We start from the raw sequence: 17,038 nt of genomic DNA, 5'->3' as shown, positions 1-17,038 counted from the left end.
GTGAGCGGGGGAGAGGGGGGCAGGGCCATGTCAGCTTCCGGTGTTAAGAGGTGTTGTAATGCGTCGGTACGAGTGTGTCTCATGTAATCCCCTGCTCCTGGCAGGTGCGTCGGAACGCCTTGAGGAAGTCTTCCCAGAGCTGAGCAATAGGGAACTTACGCAATCCCGCTGTTTCCTCGCGGAGAAGCACCGTGCCTTCCGCTCGCCCCCAGTTGGTAAAGGAGGCGCGCCAGTGCTGTGCGTGAGGGGGGGTCGCTGCCTTCCAATGCTTGGTAAGCAGACGTTTGGCCGTTATGAGCCCCATGTCCCAGAAGCACGTCTGCACTTTGGTAAGTTTAGTGCGTTTGTATAGCCCCAAGATGCACGCTTCCCACGTGTGCGGTACCTGCTCGCCAGTGCTGCGTGTGAGCAGCGTTATAACTTCAGTCCAGTACATGTGTACATCGGGGCAATGCCACAACATATGCAAGAGGTCCGCTCCGTTCAGAGAGCAGCGCGGACAAGCGGCATCAGTGGTTGTGAAGTACCTGTTTATCTTGTCGGGTGTCAGATAAGCTCGGTGCAAGATGTAGAATTGAATTATTCTAAAACGGGGGTTGCGTGGGATGTATGTCGGTCCGGCTAAGATCATCGCCCATTCTTTGTCAGTCCATGCTTGTCCTCTATCCATCGCCCATTTGTCCCGTAGCCGCAATGTAGACGGTTGCGAGTGCATTAGTAGGGCCTGCGCTAACCAATGTATGACATGTGAGCCATCTCCCATGACATGGAGATACTGCATAAAGCTGTGCATCGGCAGTTCGTCCCTCATGTCGCCCCAAGACTGGGTGAGCGTGCGTAAGAGGGACGCATGCAGTAGGAACTGGCCAGCTAGGATTTCCGTGCTAGCGGCCAGGTCCGCAAAGGTGAGTAGCGTTCCGTCAGTGTAGAGATCTCCCAGAGTGTCCACCCCCGCCTGTGTCCAGCTAGTTAGTCGAGTCACAGTTAGTGCATCCACTAGCCCTGGAGTACCCAGAATTGGTAGTATCGGAGCGTATGGCGTCGTCACCCGGGTGAGCCGTAAACAACGCAGGAAACATCTGCGCGCCACCGCCAGGTGTAGTTGTAAGGGGCAGGGAGTCCGGGTTATCGGGTGGAACAGCGTGCAGATTTGTGTTTGCGTCCAGGCAGCAGTGTCCGAAGCAGTATCTTCGAGGTGTTTGCCGCTGAGCCACCCCGTCACCCACTGCATCTGTGCCGCGAGGTAGTATAGCTCCATGTGAGGGACTGCTAGGCCCCCTGCTCAGTTGGCATGTAGAGCTTGGTCAGCGCTACGCGGGGCCGGTCCGTGTTCCAGATGAGACTGCGTAGCAGAGTGTCCAGGTCACGGAATATTTTATTTGGTACGTATGTGGGCAGATTGGCAAAATAGTACAGCAGTCTGGGCAGCACTATCATTTTAGTAAGTGCTATGCGGCTCGGGACATTTAGAGGTAGGGTGTTCCAGAACTTGATCTGTGCCCGAATCGAGGCGATGGCCCGCAGGAGATTCCCCTCTAGGATATCCGTCGGATTCCGATATATTCGGATCCCCAGGTATCGGAATGTAGTGGGATGCCATTGCAATCTACCTCCGCCCAGACGCACGTCGCATTCGGGCGTGTCTGGACTAAAGGAAAAAGCCCCCGATTTGGACCAATTAACTCGCAGTCCAGACATTTCTTCGAAAGTTTGGAAGACGTCGGCCAGGGAGTCAGGGATGTTAGTTATGTCTCTGACGTACAGCAGCAGGTCGTCTGCATATAGTGACATTGCGTGGAGGCCATCTATTAGCGGGATCCCCCATTCAGGCCCCTGAGTCCTGAGGATTGTGGCCAGGGGTTCCATGGCCAAGGAGAACAATAGAGGGGACGGGGGCAGCCCTGTCTGGTGCCTCTCCGAACCCGAATAGTGTCCGAGAGCAGCGCGCCCGTGCGATCTCGGACCGTCGGTTTGTCGTACAGCAGGCCCACCATGGCTTCGTATCCTCCTCCCAGTTGGTACTTTTCCATAACCGCTCCCAGGTAGGGCCACTCGACCGAGTCAAAGGCCTTTTCAAGGTCTAGTACCAGGCATCCTGCTCTGGGCCACTGATGGGTGGCGTATTCCTGTATACGGAATAGGCGGCGGATATTGTGGGAGGTGTGGCGTGTCGGAACAAAACCGTTTTGGTCCTGGTGCACCAGGCGGGGCACATAGGGGGCCAGTCTCCGGGCTAGTGTGGAGGCCAGTATCTTATAGTCCGTGTTTAGCAGCGCCAGGGGACGGTAAGAGCCCATCTGCGTGCAGTCCTTGTCAGGCTTCGGGATGGAGATCAGGGTTGCTTCATTCAACGATGCGGGTAAGAGCGCATCTTCCGCTGCTGCGGCGTACACGCTCAGAAGCCGCGGAATGAGTATATCCGCGCCTGCCTTATAAAATTCGGCCGGAAGCCCGTCCGGGCCAGGGGATTTGCCGTTAGATAGGTGAAAAATTGCTTCGCGGATCTCGTCCGGGTCAAGCGAGGCTCCTAGTTCGTCCTGTTGTGTGGTAGTCCGGTGTGGCATGAGCAGAGGGGAGAGATAATGAGCAATGTCCGAGCGTGTGCGCAGCAGTCGGGAGCGATATAATGCTTCGTAGTGGTGAGTGACTGCATCGTGAATCTGATGTTGCGAGTACAATAGGCCCCTCCCTTCCGCGTATATCGCCGCCACTGGGGATGAGCGGGATTCCTGTGAAATCAGCCAGGCCAGTAACTTGCCAGGTCTATCACTTAAGTGATGTGTCCTCGCCGAGTGCGCTGCGTAGTTAATGTCTCGGAGCCGCTCCAGTAGGCTTGCATGTTCTGCACGCGCCCCCTGCAGTGAATCAGCGCTACCATCAACTGCCTCCCCCTCCCTATCCAGTAGGTCGGATTCTATCCGGGTCAGTTCACTTTCTAGTTGTCGCCCCATGTGACCCTGTGTCCTCAGGCAGTGTCCACGGACCACTACCTTGAAGGCGTCCCATTCAACCTGGGGGGAGGAAGCCGTGCCCGCGTTGTCCTCAAAGTACTGGGGGGTGTGTGTAAGGAGGGATTCGCGGAAAGCCGCATCAAGCAGGAGCGCTGGTTGTAGTCGCCAGGTGGGAATGGGGGGGCGCGGGCGGTCCCAAGCTATGGATAAAAAGTGTGGGTTATGGTCTGAATGCGTGCGACCCATGTATAATGTGTCAGTCACTAGGGGCAGTAGTGCAGTAGTCGCCATAAATCTGTCCAGGCGGACATGTAATTCGTGGGCGCCTGAGTAGTATGAGTAGGCCCGCGTCCCAGGGTTGCGCGATCTCCAAACGTCATGGAGATCCCACCGGTCAGCCCATTCCAGCAGTGCCTTCGTGGCACCACGCGTTGGAGCGCCTATGGGGGGCGGGAATGAGCGGTCCAGTGTTATGTCTAATGCGCAGTTGTAATCTCCCCCCAGTAGCCACGGGACCGCGTGCCAGGACGCCATCGTCGCGGAGAGGTGCATCAGGAAGTCTCCCTGATCAGTATTCGGGGCATACAGCGATGCCAGCACTATCTGTTGGCCATCCAGTCTTCCTTGCACTACAACAAACCTGCCCACCTGGTCTAGTGCAGTGTCTGTGACTGTCCAGGGGATCCCAGGGCGGACCCATATCAGTGCGCCGCGTGCATATGAGGAGTAGGTGGTAGCATAGAGTTGTCCGCGCCACTTGCGATGCAGTGCCAGTACCTCTGTCTTATTCAAGTGTGTTTCCTGAAGGAGTGCAATGCCTATCTTGTGTCTTTTTAGGTAGGAGTAGATCTGGTAGCGCCTAGCTGGTGTGTGCATTCCTCTGATGTTCCAGGTGCATATCCGTACCTCAGACATAGCGCTTCAATGTGTAAGCTCCTCCAGCTCCCCTGCTCGTGAAACTCCCAAGCAGCGCCTCCCGCTAGGCCCAAAGTCTCTTCCCCAGCACTAGTCCGCTCCAGGGTCTCAGTATGGAGTGTGACGAACTCCAGTGGTGTAGAAGGGTAGGGAAAAGGGGGGGAACATAAAGCCTCAACATGGCAACATTACCTGAAATGCCAAAAGGTTGGCTGCACAACATGTCGCCGTCCAAACTCTCAAATGAGCTCGTAAACTATACAGTTTTAGGGGTTATCTTGTGACGTATTGTATAACAATTGCAATTGCAGTGTAGTTCAATGGGAGCGTAGCAGCCCTCCCGGGTAGAGTAGGGAGGCCATCGCTGTCTGGCAGTTGCCCAGATCTTGTCTCTCAGGGCGAAGCCGGCAGTACTCTCAAGTGGCAAGTGGTGGGGGCTATGTCTCCAGGAGCAGATCTCTTTCCCCGGATGGCTCGGGGAGCGCCAGCCGGCGCGTGCAGTATCACAGAAAAGGCGACCCCTACGCAGCAGTGTGCAGTGTGATCGCGCGTGTGCGGTGGTCACAGTACCTGGCCGAAGTTCGGGGTCTCAAGGAGAGCGGGGTTCAGCAGCTCGCAGTCGTGCAGGCCCTCGCTTGCGAAGGGGGTCCGTGGAGCACTCGTGTAGTCCTGGTCGCTCCAGTGCACAAAGGCGGGAAACCGCCCCGGCCAGCTCAGCCAAACAGGTCGGCAGTTTGTGGGGTGACGTCCGGCAGGTCGTCCGTACGTTGGGAGTCTGGTAAACCATAGATCGCTTCATCGTCGCTCTGGAGGGGCGTCGGGTTAGCGATCGGGGCAGGCGATGGAGCCGGAGAGCTGCTGATTTCCGCCACGCTGCGGAGAGCATCCTGTTGTCCTTGCATCTTCTCATGCGCAGATGGGGAGTGAGCCGGTGTTCCTCGAGCTCCGGGAGGAGTGGGAGCTCTGCGTCGGCGGCGTTTTCGAGCCCCTCGTGTGCGTTCCATGGTGGCAGTCCCGTGCGCTCGTCTAGGCACGTCAGGCATGTTCTCGTCAAGCCAGGCCTCAACTTCATCAGGGTTCACAAAGAAGTGCGTCCTATCTTTCGCCACCACCCGTAGTTTGGCAGGGAAGAGCAGCGAGTATTGAAGGCCAGCTTGTCGCAATCTTCTCTTCACCTCTAAGAAAGAGTGTCTCTGTCTTTGCACTTGCACTGTATAGTCCGGAAAGAACATTACCGTAGTGTTGTCAATTCGGATCTCCCCCAGCTTCCTGGCTTCCCTCAAAATCGCATCACGGTCTCTGTAGTTCAGGACTCGTAGGATGATAGGTCTGGGGTTCGAGCCAGCTGAGAGGGGTTTCGTGGGTACTCGGTGAGCACGTTCCACCACGAAGTGGGGCGATAGTGTGCCTTCCTGCAACAGGTCACGTAGCCAGTCCTCCACTCTCAGTGTAGGGTCCATCCCCTCCCATTTCTCCGGGATGCCCACCAGGCGGATGTTGTTCCTTCTCGCCCGCCCTTCAGCATCCTCTGCGCGTTCTTCCAAGAATTCCACCCGGTTGAGGAGATTCTGTATGTGCCTGTCAGACTGGGTCACCGTCGGTTCCATCGTTGCCACCGTGCCTTCCAGCATCGTGGTGCGTTCCTGCAGTTTCTTGTGGTCAGCTCTGAGGTGCGTCAGGTCTATTGCCACACGGTCTATCCTCGTTTCTAAGGAGGTGCGCGTCTGTTGGAGGGACTCCTCCATTCTTTCCATAGCTGCCAGGACCGAATCCAGTTTCGATGCCACGTGGTCGGCGTCCATCTTGGACGAGGTCTTTGGCGTTTTCCCCTTCACCGATGTGCTCCCCGTTCCGGTGCGTGTCAACACCCCTCCAGACATGGGGCAGGCGGCGTGCACAGGTAGTGCCAGGGGCTCAGGTCGTGTCCTTCTGAGGAAGCACCGGGGGGCAGATGATCCGTTGGGTCGCGACCGTCGTGTGTCCGGTGGTTCAAGTGGATAAGGCGCAGTCTATAGCTCCGGGCCTTTCGCGCAGCAGTTGAGGGCCAAAGTGTGCACCAGTGTATCTCAGGGGTGGGGGGAGGGGAGAAGCAGCTTCCCACCCGGTCGTCTTGTAGACTCCTCAAGCCGTTCCTGCGTGGCCAGCAGTCAGCAAGTGCCCCTTGCAGCGTTGGTCGCGGCTGTTAATGAGCGCAGGCCCCGCAGGACATGCCATTCACTATTTCATAGTGTATTTCTGCTTTTATTTAGCACTAGTTTTAAGCAGGGGAGGGAAGGGGAACGAAATTTCTAACAGAGGGAAAATTGTGTGTTTCCCCCAGGTAGTACAAAACAGCATAAGTCTTCGCTGCTTTTGCTGCACCCAGAGTCTTGTGCGTCTTTTCAGTCTAATTTTCCTATCTGGAAAAAAATTGTGTCCTGTTTTTCTGCACCCGGTACATCCAGGTGCAGAAAAACCTAACAACTGATAATCAGGTGGAATAAAATGAACACATGAAAGTACGCCTTAATTTCATTGCCCTTGATTCATACTCTGAACCATAGTTGAGGGATTGGTCTAGGCATAGTCCTCGCAATACACAATAGATTTGCGTGAGGCAGAGACCAGAACTCCAAAGTCAGGATACCACGTACAAGTAGGTGGCAACTCAGGGCAGGGGAAAAATGCCTTTTGTCCATGGAGGGGAAATACCCGTCCCAGAAATCTACATTACAAATTAATTAATTGTATCCTTTTTTAAATATCTGTTTGGTGCCAGTGCATATGACTTTAATTTCTGCCTTTTGGATTTTATGTCACAAGTCCATAGGGTGCATGTATCCTTTGTGAGCTTAATAAAATGTTGAAAATTCTACAAATCCTCACTCCTACATCCACGTACTCTCAGGCTACCATTCTACACTCTGCTCTGTCTGAAAAACAGCTCAACATTTTCAAAATTCTGCATTGATTTGGCTTGTAAATTATATTTTTGGAAATCTACATGTTTTAACTATTTAATTTTAATACTATAGGTGATTGAAATTACTGACGAAGAAAGCAAGATTTGCACTAGGCAACTGAATGTCAGTGCCATAAGAAGGATTATTTTGAAAAACTGAAGGACATCCAGCATTCTACGTTTAAACAATTTCCAAAGTCTAAGTGTGGCGAGGAAGTTGGAGCTGAGGAAAATACTATACCTGTAAGTGAAGTCTCTAATTTAGCATTTCATTAACCCAGAGCAAAGCCATATCTGTGCACAGAATAACGTTCATCTAAAACATCATGTAATTCCAAAGAGGAAGCACACATTGCATAAAAGAACGCTATAACAAAAGGTTTCTTCTGCAAACCATCAAAGAAAATTCGCTGAGAGAAGACTCCGAAGCTGACATTTTAACAACCAAAAGATTGGAAAATCACCTTTGTTCAACAACCGCTTTTAACCAATTACGCAAGTCTGAGACTATCTGCCTCTGGATAGAATACAAAGACCCACTCTGCTCACTCTTGCGAAAACCTTAAAAATTCACCACTTTATTGTGTTCATGACCATCTCAGATTGTTTCCTTTTTATTCTGTACTGTTCTGTAATTCTATGTAAATCGCGTCAACATTCTGCTGTGCATGCGTGATATGTAAAAGTGTTAAATATAAAAATGGAATAAATGAGCACCGTTGTGCTATAGGTAATTAAATAAATCCTCGTCTTCAAAAGTACAAACCTTAACCTTACATCAAACAGAAAGGGTAAAAGGAACTGATGTTCTGCGACTGGTGATTCACAATAGTACTGTGCATGTTCGAACACCCTCAGTTACTGCCATTACGTCAGTTCAAAAAGGTACTTATCAGTTTAATCATTAAATATCAGACTAACACCTTATCACTGCATTACTAAGAACCTATACAAATAGATTTGAGAAAAACTTCAGTCACAAAATAAGTTATTGCCGGATAGGCTATAACCTAAAGACTATTATCTGCTAGAAACATTTCGACAGGTGTTACAGGGCTGTTTCCTGACATAGTTTGCTCTATTCAAGCGTTAAGAAGATTACACACAATTTCTTTTAGAGATAAATGCTGAACATTATCTAAACAAGCCCGACTCTAAAATCGGATTCACTCTTACCGTGGCATATAAGCAAGAGAAAACTAAATGTAGAGATATTAACTCTAGGAATACACCTTACAAAAACACGGACTGTGAGAACAAATTCAGTGTTCAAGCCCGCCTCAATCTGGGCGGGCAAATTAACCGATGTTGGGGAAAAAAGTTACCTGTGCCTAAAAAGATACAGCCATTCATCTCATCTCACAGAATTTGACAGAATGCACTCTGGGAAAAACCTCTCTCAGTGCTCTGAATGCCAAAAAAGTTTCAGCCGTAAATCTTATCTCACTGAGCATATGAGAAGCCACACTGGGGAAAAACCTTATCAGTGCTCTGAATGCCAGAAAAGGTTTTGTAACAAACCGAGCCTATCTCGACATGCATTAACCCACTCTGTGGAAAAACCTTACCAGTGCGCTGAATGCCCAAAAAGTTTCAGCCGTAAATCTTATTACACTGATCATATGAGAATCCACTCTGGGGAAAAACCTTATCAGTGCTCTGAATGCCAGAAAAGGTTTTGTAACAGACCGAGCCTAGCTCGACATGCATTAACCCACTCTGTGGAAAAACCTTATCAGTGCGCTGAATGCCAGAAATGTTTCAGTGACAAAAGAGGACTCACTCTACATACAATGACCCACACTGGGGAAAAACCTTACCAGTGCTCTGAATGCCAGAAATGTTTCAGTGACCAAAGCTGTCTCAATCGACATACAAGAACCCACACTGGGTATAAACCTTTTCAGTGCTCTGAATGCCCGAAATGTTTCAGTTACAAAATCAGACTCACTGAACATATAAGAACCCACACTGGGGAAAAATCTTTTCAGTGCTCTGAATGTCAGAAATGTTTCATTGGCAAAGACAGGCTCGCTCGGCATACAAGAATCCACACTGGGTATAAACCTTTTCAGTGCTCTGAATGCCAGAAATGTTTCAGTTTCAAAATCAGACTCACTGAACATATAAGAATCCACACTGGGGAAAACCCTTATCAGTGCTCTGAATGCCCAAAACATTTCAAACTTAAATCACTTCTAACTGCACATTTGAGATTCCACACTGGGGAAAAACCTTATCAGCGCTCTGATTGCCAGGAAAGGTTTTATAACAAACAAAGTCTTTCTCGACATGCAATAACCCATTCTGTGGAACAACCTTATCAGTGCTCTGAATGCCAGAAATGTTTCAGTATAAAAAGTAGTCTCACACGGCATAGAAAGATCCACGATGGGGAAAAACGTTATCAGTGCATTGAATGCCACAAATGTTACAGTGAAAAAAGCTGGCTTATTCGGCATACAAGAACCCACACTGGGGAAAAACCTTATCAGTGCTCTGAATGCCAGAAATGTTTCAGTGAAAAACGCCTTCTCACGGTGCATAGAAAAACCCACACTGAGGAAAAACCTTTTCAGTGCTCTGAATGCCAGAAAAGTTTCAGAGACAGAAGAAGTCTTTTTCAACATACAATAACCCACACAGGGGAACAACCTTATCCATGCTCTGAATGTCAGAAATGTTTCATAAACAAATTCCGTCTCACTCAGCATATAAGAACCCACACTGGAGAAAAACCTTATCAGTGCTCGGAGTGCCACAAATGTTTTAGTGTAAAAGGCAATCTCACTCAGCATATAAGAACCCACACTGGGGAAAAACCTTATCAGTGCTCTGAATGCCAGAAATGTTTCAGTGACAAAAGCAGTCTCACTCAGCATATAAGAATCCACACTGGGGAAAAACCTTATCAGTGCTCCGAATGTCAAAAATGTTTCAGCCATAAATCTCATCTCACTGAACATGTGAGAATCCACACTGGAGAAAAAAAATTATCAGTGCTCTAATTGTCAGAAAAGATTCAGAGGTAGAGATGGTTACAAGCGCCATAAGAAAACACACCATCAAAATAATTCAGTGCTCCAAATGCCAGAAAAGCATCAATTTTAAACTTCATCTCACTCTGCATGAGCAGACGCACACAGGGGAAAAACATTACCAATGCGGTGAATTCCAGAAATTCCTATTTGATGGGCACAGCCTCACTAACCATTGGCGACTCCATACTGATGAAAAACCTTATGAGTGCTCTAAATGCCAGAAAAGCTGCAGAGAAAAACGCTATCTCACCATGAGAAACTCCACTGTGGAGAAAATCCTTATGCCATAAACGCTTGAATCTGAAAGACTGTCTGCTTCATGATAGACCCCATACTGGGGAAAAAACCTTATGAGTGCTCGAAATTCAAGCAAAGATTTGGCTACAAATTACTTCTCACTTGTCAAGAGCGAACTCACACAGGAGAAAAAAAGCCTTATGTGTGTTCTGAATGTCAGATAAGGTTTAGTCTCGAATACAATGTCACCTCATATGAGAGAATTCAAACTGGACTAAAGCCTTATACAGGAGGGGAAAGCCATAAACGTTTTACTCAGAAAGGAGATCTCACTAAACATGAGAAATGCATCCACACCAGGTGAAAAGTAAGGCGTATCTTGAGTTGCAGAAAAGCTTCTAACAACCTGACTTTACATGAGAGAGCACATATTGTAGTTGCAATAGAATTCATCAAGAAACTCTTGCAGGATAATTTAGGCTGCCCACATGCAACCTCCAAAGAAATTTCAGGCCTTGAACATTTTTAATTGCAACAAAGTCCACAATTTGAGTATGTGAAAGTTACATAACTCGCAAGATCTTTACTTTACACAGAGAAGTGTTAGTGCTTGCAAAAATCAACAAATTGCCAAAAAAATCACAAATATTAATGTCTCAAATTTTACTCCACCCAAAATGTTTCTACTCACCCTTGTTTCTTAACATATGACTGATATCTATATTTTCATGATAAGATTAAGCTTAGGTGGAGTGAAGTGACAAAAAAACTCTGGCGCTCTACTCGGAGTTCCGCGAGCAGCGGAGTGCGTTAGGGTCATGCCCTTCTTGGTTATTTTGATCCAGGGGTGTTTGTCCCGCCCTGTAAAAATAATCGCGAAAGGCATCATGTGCAGCACAAGAGGGTGCAGTTGCTTCTACTCGAGCGGCTGCTTTGTCAATGCGAAGGGAGGTTTCTCAACGCGAGTGGTTGTGACCTGCCGCGACCACTTGCATTGAGAAATCCGATGACCAACTTTGAGAAATCTCGCCAGGAGGTTGATTTTGCTCGCCAACTAGACCTTGGCGAGCTCGAGCAAGGAAAAATCTCATCAGGTGGTGGATTTTCCTCGCTCCAGCACATGACGTTGAAGAGCGTGAGCATTGAAAAAAACCTAGCTACGCTCCATTGAGCAGAGTTTTTAGGAACTCTGTAAGCTCCGCGGAGTTCACCACCCAGAATTAGATAATATACAACAGCAGGAAAACATAACAAACCAGTTACTTGCCTTTGGTAACGCTCTTTCTGATGGATACTCCTTTACCTGCAGATTCCTTACCTTGTGAATATTCCCCACATGCCAGACTAGATCCGCAAACTTTAAAGCAGTCCTGCTACACGCAGTAGGAGACATTGTGCAGCTCAGTGTCGACGTCATTCTGCTCCAGAAGTGACAAGCAGAGACTCATATAAGCACTTCCCATGTGCACTGTGAACAAATACAGGGGTCTGTGAGTTCATTATCTCACAGGTCTGTATCACATATGCAGGCCCTGGGCATATATTAATTCACCATTTTTATCATGATTAGAATTCAGATGATGCCTTTTCATTTCCAAAAATTCTAATTGTATTCTCAGCATCAAGTGTATATATAAAGCGTTGAGTGATGACTGCGCAGTGCTCAAGATGAAAGTGATATGATGATAAAACTGTCCGATCCACATTTTGTACACAGAAATAGGGCTGTAAATACTTTTGTACAATACAAGTTAAGCAAAGGCTATTCTTAGAAGACATAATTTATATGAAATAGTCCCTGTATAGTTAATATTTTGACCGCTCCAGTTAATTACCATGGTCTCATCAGGACGGTAGATCGCCGTCTCTCCAAAATGCTTCTCAACTATATTCAATACAATCCAGTAAGTATTCTTCTGTATCTCGGGGCAGCGTACCTGGGAGGAAGTCAAATTCAACTAAGCAGTTCCAGCGCCCGTTCGTCGGACCATACAACTACAGCCGGTGAATCCTTGGCTCGCTGTCAAACAAGTTCAAGTGTGACACTTCCTAATGAGACCATCGTCATTGACTGCCTTGTCTGTGAGAAGCTGCACCAGCCCTCCTGTGATGGTGGGCCAGAAGACCTTCACCGCTAAGTGAAATGCTCGCCACTCCAACAGCTTGATGTGGAGTTGGGTCTCTGCCGCTGACGAGGGTTCCCTAATCTATGTCTCCCATATGGACTTCCCATCCCAGAAGTGATACATGCATCGCCACTGTTACGCCTGGGTGGAATAGGGAGATGGGTCTGCCACTGGCACAATCTAATTCATTGGGGAATATGTTGGATACTGCCCACAATAGGGCGAGTCAGTGTCTGGCAGGACACAAAGATTTTTTGCAGCTGCTCCAGTTGTATCGGCAGGTCACGCAGTGGCATGATGTCCTGGACGTTGCCTTTATGTGCCATGGCCATGAAAGAACTGGGAGACCTGCTGGGTTTGCAGCAGGGTCTGGCGCTGGTAGTGTTGAAAAACCCTACTGTAGCCAAAAGGGGACGAGATTTGTGATGAATTTGCATGGCGGAGGGAGACTAGCAGTCAGGGGGCGCACTGATTGTGTACCCCCCACCTGACAGGATCGTGACACACCCCAACCACCTGCAGGGGAAACGTGCCACCTCATCTCATAGCTGCCAGGCGCTTCACTATGTCAGCAGACTGGTGGTTTACAACTGTGCCTACGTTGGGGCACCACATGTTTTTTCCAGCATAATCTGGTGTACTCCCCCTGTGTGGGATGACAGCACCCACCGAAGACTGCACCTTTGTGTAGTCTGGGACAGTGCACCTTCCATGTAATTCTGAACTGGGTTTTTAAATATGGTACATTTTCTGTGCCTATTTAATTCAGGTATACAAAGAATGTGGTACTACTTGTATACAAGGGTAGGAGAAGGAAGAATGAAGTTCTAAGGTGGCGGAAATGTTTTTGTCAAAGTGCTTTATTCCCTAAACACCCTCCCGTACCCTGAACATAATGAGATTACGTAGATTACACCTCTGCGTGCCTAATGCTGCCATTTGTATTTCAAGACCAGTGATTAATGTGGCTTTATCAAGTTCAAAGCCATTAGGCGTTCCCGACCTGTCTGATCGAGCTGCATTTGTACATAGGCCTTCCTATATTATGAGATTTATTCCTGCTTGAGTCTTTAATTGCGATGAATACTTTAATACCCAGGCATGAAGTCATCGTTGAGCTGTTTAATTAATCCATCTGTCTTGCCACCTCTTCCCCTCTGCATCCTTAACCAGTGGCCTAGCCAGTGTGCCCTGGGTCCCAAGGTAAGAAAGGAAATGTGACCCCTGCCCTCTGTTTTGACTGTGGAAAACAGCAATAATCATTGTTCTGTGGGCCCCTCAGGCCTCTGTTTGAACTGTGACAAATAGCAGTTATCAGGGTTCAGTGGGCCTTTAAGGTATCTGGGACCTGGTGCCATTGCACCTGCTGCACCAATGGGAAGCTATGCCCCTGCCCTTATCAGCTTCTATTCTAGCCCAACTGGAGAACCGAAGCAGCCAAGTACTGATCTGGCCATATCTGCAGGCATGCAGCCGCCTCTTCCACTGAAGGGATTTAAGTCGCATGAAAGCAGCATGCGGGAAACAACTATTTTTTTTAACCTGAATCCGTTTAAAACCAGGGACGAAAAACGGTTCATCGTCATCCCTTGCTTATCAGAAGTGTAAAATAGATTCCTCTAACATTACAGTGTACAACATAAAAAATGTGATTCTGTGTACGAATTAGAACTAGCATGCATATAGAAAGGGGAGCCTTTGGCCAAAATAGCTATTTTTCCTACCCATACTTTTAACACAGCTTATACAAAAAATGCTAATTACATTGTCATCCGGAAATGGTCATTAGCGCCTACTCATAAGCAAATGCCACTTAGAAATGTCTTTCACTTCAAGCTTTCAAAAGTAAATTGATTTAAAAGCAGTATTGCATTTTTTGACATTATGTACTTTTACCAAAAGAGCATCAATTTTATATGGCACATCATAGAAAAAAGGAGTTGTTTATATATACTAAACCTCCAGAAACGTTTGATTAACCAGTTATAAAGTCACGTCTAGCTTAGTTAGTTTATAGTCTTCTTTTTTTTAAACTTAAACAGGAAAGCAGCTAAAGCAGTCTCTGGACATAAAATAGGATGTAATCATAATCTTTAGATACATTTTCTGAGTTTCAGTAACAATGTGTGTCTTCTGGGTTTACTCCAAACCACTATAATAAACATATTCAAAGATTTTAGATTTGATCTTTTTGCACTGGTTTCTATTGCAGACAATAATCTAGATTTAGACCCAGGATCAATTCCACCCATGGCTTTTAAAATCTATTTATCAATGATCTCTATTAGTGTTAGCGCAACTAAAACGGTACTAGAACTGATCTGAGAGATGGACCTTCAAGTATTATGCTCAGTCAATTTATTGAACAAACTATGGAGTTAAAATCTGAATAGATTAGATCTACAAGCATTGCCTGACCACTGTATTTTATATCAATAGATTACTTATCAGCACATTTTCTCTAAGTACAATTCAGTCATCTTCTATTTTTCGGTGAGCTCGTGCTGGGTCTGTTAGAACTCTTTCAAAAATATGACATTTAAATGTCCAAAAAATCAAGAATTCTAGTTTCAAACCTTAATGAATGCTACACCAAAATATGCCCTTCTGTTCCTACATTTTATTGTGCACCATGATTCAGAAATGGCATGTTTTTGCTTTCGGAGGTAAAATTCTAAATATATTTATTGTTGTTGCCAGCCGAAACATTATCACTAATTGGGAAGATAACAACAAGTGGTCTTGTGATGCTTGCTGGAATGGGAAGTGTTTAATCAAAAAGTGGATAGAATTCAAGTTTAGGAGACAATTTTACAAAAGTGTATGGATGTTGTATATATTTCAAATTGTTGATCTCCAAAATGGCCTAAATCAATAAATTGAATTGAAATTCAAGTTTATCATTTGAATCCTATTGTTGGAAAAGATGTGATTTTGAACCCCATGAGGTGGTTCCTTTCCAGAAAGCATTCAGGTTGTAATCATGAGTCAAATAATGCTTAGGAGGATACAATATTCAAATTGAATTCTAATTACATATGAAATGTTCATTGTTCAATATATTTCTCTTAGTATTTTAATGTAAGGCATTTTTATGCCTAAGCAAAATAATTAGTATTTGTTTTTCTATATGTAGGAAGCATTACATTAATGAAATCACTGTATCCTACCTTCTTTGTTTCCTTTCCTGTTCTTTATGAACGTTTCTATTGTTGAACTTTAAAGATTGCCCGAAATTAGGAAATGTGCTCTACATAACTTTGCTGTGTTACATTATGTTGATTTTTATGTACAACTATCGTCTCTTATGTGTATGGCAACTGATGTTCTGTTTTGCTTTAATAATCAGCTTATGTTTATTAGGTTTTATTATTCAATAAAATGTTTCAAACACAACAAATGGTAGTTGATATGTATTTACAACTGCAGCATTTTTATTGTATGGGCACTTTCAAAGGGGCCAAAGATATGGTCTGCGGGTTGACGGAGTACCACATTGGCATCAGCAGGGAGAGGTTTGGGCAGGTGATTGGGGATACATGTAAACTTGGAAGTAGGGGGAACAACGCATATACATTGTGTGGACTGTGACTCCTGAAGTTATTGTGAGGGATACCATGCTACCGTGTAAATGAATTATTGATTATTAGCAACAAACTTTATTCGGTTTTATAAAAGAAAACCATACATAAAATGATAAAACATTTTCCAAGTTACAGATTGACAAATATAATATGTACAAGTTAATCAAAACACAATATAAAAATTCATGAATTACAGTACAGAAGTTAATCGCAGCTTGACCTGAGTCTAACAGCGACCCGTAAAAAGTTAAGCGTATTCAAAACAGTGTCATTAGAGCAGTTATTAAAAGATAAGAGCTGGTCTCACCCTCCTAAAACCCGCTTTTTTGAGAATGGGAATAATAAATAACTTTCTAGGGACAGCATAAAAACTACAAAACCTTAAAAAGTGCATCATGTCCTGAGGAGACTCACCGTTGCAGCCACAGGGCATGAGGCACTGGCCTCTGTGAGAGCCACGAGGGTGTGCCAAGAGGTAATGGAAGAGGTTGAGCCGAAACAGGGTCAATAGATCATGGATGCTTTTAAGCCCTAGAAGATAAGGTTCGCTGGTTGGTCCGGTTTTTAACCGCATGCGTGCGGGCGGAATTCCGCTGGCACGCTGAGAATCTGTAAAGCCCTTTATTCATGACGAGCTGGGCTCGTCATGAGCGTGCGAGGAGGCTACCTCATGACGAGCCCAGCTCGTCATGAGCGTCGAAGGGGTTAACACGATGTACATACGCACACTAGGCTTACACAGCTCATTTCCCTCTCTTTCACAGCAGCTCATTCTTAAAAAACACTCTTTGACCAGAGAAAGGTCCCTCTTACATATGCACTCAGGTTTAGCAAATAGTTTCTACCTACCCTGGAGAGACCAACTCTTATATACTGGAGCCATCGGATGCTTGAGACATGGTCAAGTGAAAGTCATTCCCGTAGGACATCTTTGCAAGTGTATTTTCTTAACCCCTTGGCTGCGGGGCATATTCCCCTGCTGTGCTGGTGGAGTGGAGGGGCGCGCACAGTGCCCCGGTGCTCATGACGAGCTCAGCTCGTCATAAGCCACGGTTCTTGTGTACGAGCTGAGCTTGTCACGGCCATGCCCGTTTCAATAGAACGCTCAGCACAGCAGGGGAATAATCCCCGCGTGTGAGCATTCTAACGGCCGTGACGAGCTCAGCTCTTCATAAGCACACGGGAACCGTGGCTCATGACGAGCTGAGCTTGCCATGAGCATGGGAGGGGTTAATAAGCCCAA

General features: G+C 46.6%; 1 long non-coding RNA gene across 1 annotated transcript in view; it reads left to right on the top strand.

The window, feature by feature from the left end:
* Nucleotides 1–7,050, top strand: part of LOC144807609 (uncharacterized) — a 46,825-nt gene extending 39,775 nt beyond the window's left edge. Inside the window, exon 5 of the long non-coding RNA XR_013606357.1 lies at nt 6,881–7,050. This is a non-coding gene — a long non-coding RNA (uncharacterized LOC144807609). The remainder of the gene's footprint in view (nt 1–6,880) is intronic.
* The last annotated feature ends 9,988 nt before the right edge of the window (nt 7,051–17,038 follow it).

Source organism: Lissotriton helveticus, unplaced genomic scaffold, assembly GCF_964261635.1.
Source record: "Lissotriton helveticus unplaced genomic scaffold, aLisHel1.1 SCAFFOLD_404, whole genome shotgun sequence".
NCBI lineage: Eukaryota > Metazoa > Chordata > Amphibia > Caudata > Salamandridae > Lissotriton > Lissotriton helveticus.
This window is presented reverse-complemented; position numbering and strand designations above follow the sequence as displayed.